Source organism: Chenopodium quinoa, unplaced genomic scaffold, assembly GCF_001683475.1.
Source record: "Chenopodium quinoa cultivar QQ74 unplaced genomic scaffold, ASM168347v1, whole genome shotgun sequence".
Classification (NCBI taxonomy): domain Eukaryota; kingdom Viridiplantae; phylum Streptophyta; class Magnoliopsida; order Caryophyllales; family Amaranthaceae; genus Chenopodium; species Chenopodium quinoa.
In genome coordinates this window covers 1,959,345-1,963,408 of record NW_018743946.1, presented here as the reverse complement: position 1 = coordinate 1,963,408, position 4,064 = coordinate 1,959,345, and the positions used below count along the sequence as shown (strand labels likewise).

Below are 4,064 nucleotides of genomic sequence, written 5' to 3'. Positions count from 1 at the left end.
CTCTCCTTTCGGTATGACGGGTGCGTCGGGCCCTTAGGGTCCCGTCTGAAGCTGTGTGAGCTTCAACTTCAAATTCTTCCTCAGTATCATGGTCCGACTGAACTTGAGGGTCGTCCAGGGCACGCCTCTCTTCAGGAGTCGGTACAGACGTGGATGCCATCTCAGAAGTACTCTCCCCACAGACGGCGCCAAGATGTTTCGGGGTTTTCTGATGTCCTGCGGGAGAGTTACAATTCTGAGACTGGAACCGGACGCCTGTACCTGCAAAACAAACGGATGCTCCGGACGATTGAAGATCCGCCTCCGACGGTCAAGTTAGTACTTGGTTAAAGAGTAATTAATGCGGATTTAAAAGTAATTGGGTCTCTCTAGGTGAGAGTGTTAAATGCGCGTCATCCCCCCTTAATGAGGATTAATAGGCATATTTATATGCCTTGGGATGCGTGCCAGTACTAGGTTTAGGTTAAACCTAAGGCTGACTAGGCCTCCCACAATGATTGGGCCTTGTTGGCCGGTTTTCCCATTTGGCATGGGTGGACACGTGTCACATTGCAATTGGTCCAAGGAGGACAAATCTCTTTATGACACGTGGCAGGCTCCTATTGGCCTACATGAAGGACACGTGGCGAAACCTGACTGGCCCACGTGTCGGATGTTGATTGGTGGATAAAAATCCCCTAATCACTATGTACTCTACCTGTTTAACCTGTTGTAGCCGGTAATAAAGAGCTTTAATTACATGAATTTTTTTTTTTCCCTTTTTTTGTTTACTTGAAGTCTGAGTCTGATTTCAATAATTGTCATAGTACAATTAAGTAGCAAAATAAGCACTTCAAATCAGTCTTCCTCTATATTCAATTTCCCTATTTTTTATCTTTCAAAAAAAAAAAAAATTTCCCTATTTTTTATTAAATCTCGAAAAATCCCTTATACCCCATCAACATCAACACATCAACCATCAGCAATCTCTGTTTTTTTTTTTTTCTAACAGACATTTCATCAAACACTTAGAGCTCATCAATGGCGGACAACGGCGTTGTAGTGTTTTAGGACGGAACCATTGTCACCAGGCCACCGGCACCAACAAAAACCCAAATCCTTTTTTCGATCCAATCCGGGTTAACCCAGATGCTACGCGGCGGCGCAATCGTCGAAGTCTCCGATCCTCGGCAAGTTAAAATCGCTGAAAGTGCAGGCGATTGCTGTCGTCGGAGATCAAAAAGGTATCGGAAGAATGGCAGACCCATCAATCATCAAAGAGATTAAACGCACCGTTTCGATTCCCGTCATCGCTAAATCTCGGGTCGGGCATTTTGTCGAAGCCCAGATTCTTGAATCAATTGCATCCGATTACATCGATGAAAATGAGCTTTTATCGATTGCAGATGAAGATCATTTCATCAACACACAATTTTGGGGTCCCATTTGTTTGTGGGTCGAGAGATTTGGGTGAAGCTTTGAGGAGAATTCGAGAAGGTTCGGCAATGATTCTACTCAAGGGAATTTATATGGGTCTGGTAGTATTGCGCAAACTATAAGAAATGTTAGGCAAATAATAAGTTCTGCATCAATTCTCTTTAACCAAGGCAAAATCATCATTGCTCTGACATTCAAATATATATTTTTTTTTTTTAAAAAAAAAAACCGGTTGTAACTTGTTAATAGAGGTAAACTTATCGGAATATTCCCTCCGGTAAGTACTCTACCAAAGTTTAGTACCCATTTTGCAACATGTGAAAGATGAGTCCCTTATTTACAACTTTTGGCAAAGTTTAGTACCCACATTCACCCTTAACTCCTTAGAAAAGAATAAAGTACTGTACTTCTTATAACACTGACCGAGTATTCTCTTTAATAATAACTGAGTAACTCCTATGACACAGACGAATAACCTTTATAGCACTGATCAAGTAACCTTTATTTATATTTACAAAATAACTTACATAATAACCAGACACATACGAAGTACTACCTCCAATTTTTATTAGTTGTTATTTTGAAATATTTTATATCTCACAAATAATACTAAAAAATGCAACTAAAAAAAATCGAAAGTAGTATTAAGGAAAAAAATAAAAACTTGCGAGAAAATCGCAAATAGCAAATTGATGGAACAAACGTTGTTTGTAATAACAATTTGAGAATGCAAGTTATAAATAGGCCACTATGATATAGTCCATACTGTTCTTAGTTGGTAATTCCCAAAAAATTAAGGCAATCCCCATTTTAGGCCAGCAAAAATAAGTTCAACTTTTTATGGTTTCCTTTATTTACTAATATACTAACATTACTAGACACTAAATAATAATCGGTGGTTGAACGCTCAATTTGTTGTACCATTCCATCACAATTACAATCAAACAGAAGTATATTACCTGTACTTTAAATTAATGGCCGACAATTGCTTTAAACAGTCTATTTTGGTTAGTGTTAAACCATTAGATTTATAAATTTGTTTTGACTCAAACTATGCAAATATCATTTCTAAATTAGTTTAATTGTCCTGCAATTGATATTCCAAATTGTATCACAATAAAATTTAAAAAATTTACTTTGTACTCCATATGAAAGAAATAAATTACAAAATAACTAGGACACTATAACCATCTCATAATGTGCTTTTTATTTGTACCTATTATAGTTTTTACGGATTAAATTGAGAATCGAAAAGAAAAAAGGAACCGAAGTTTTCTTCGATTACACAATAGAAAAAACACCAATCATTCAGCCTAAATAACTATGCCGCCGGCCACTGAGATTTTGACAAACACCTATGCTGGTAGTTCTTTATTAACAAATACATAAAAATTTGATTGTTGTTGAGATTTTTTAAGAAGAAAGACCTAATATTCAAAAACTGAAAAATAAAAAAGGAAAACTGCAATAGGGATTGATGAATGACATTGATAGATCGAACCTAACATTGAACATTAAATAAATAAGGAATTAGAAAAAGAATTTCAGATATTATTTAATAGGAAAATTTGTCTGAAAGGGACTAATATATTCACTATTTTGTGTGGAAGGACCTTTTATGTTGAAAGTTGTTTAAAAGCTTATAAGTATGTTTTGTTGTTTATAAGAACCTTAACATCGAAATCCGGCGTTTAACTTTGATTCTCCGGTATTGACCCCCCACATACATGTCACGTGACATTAAAAAAATTACACTCTCCCTTTTTCCCCTTTTCCCTCCGACCCTAGCCTTCAAAACACTAGCAAAGTCAAACGCCGGATTCCAATGTTAAGGGGAAAAACAGGAAGAGGGTATTTTTTTTTTAATGTCATGTGACATGCACGTGGGGAGTCAATGCCGGAGAAGCAAAGTCAAATGCTGAATTCCGATGTCAAGGACCTTCCAAACAACAAAACATCCTTATAAGGTCCTTTTAGACAACTTTCAGCATATAAGGTCCTTTCAGACAAAATAGTGAACATATAAGTCCCTTCCAGACAAATTTTCCTATTTAATATAATTTTTGATAATATAAAAGAATTTCATAAGTTAAAAAATTAATTTTAATTAAAATCTGCTTTGAAAAGTCAAAAATAACATGACAAAGTACATCTAATCAAGTCATGCCACATAATATACGCGTATAGTATTCAATTCTGGAAGAACTATAGTAGAATTTTCAGATCGCAATGCTTAAATTATCAAATTCATCATATTGATGAGAATAATTAATTGTTAAATTTTTATTATTAAGGTAGAAAAAGATGGTACCCTAACTCTTTAGTAGGACTATGGGAAACAAATGGACCATAATTAATAATGTCATATTCATATTTCATAGCTAAAATGAGTAAAAATAATATTAGGCGGATGGTTCAAAATATATTAGCTGGATATACAGAAGTGTAAAAATTAATTACAAGATGAAAACGAGTATCAATTTAAGACGAAAGTGATGTACGAGAATAAAATGTAGGGGTGAAAATTGGCCATGTGATTCTCTTAATAAATACTATTCATACTCCAAAATGGGACTACATGCACACTATAAATAAGGAAGTTTGGTTTACACCTTTTGTCAAAACACAAAATTTTGATACATGCATTT

At 35.2% G+C, this 4,064-nt stretch overlaps 1 pseudogene; it reads left to right on the top strand.

The window, feature by feature from the left end:
- Window positions 1-497: 497 nt before the first annotated feature.
- On the top strand, window positions 498-1,968 carry LOC110689070 (annotated as a pseudogene).
- The last annotated feature ends 2,096 nt before the right edge of the window (window positions 1,969-4,064 follow it).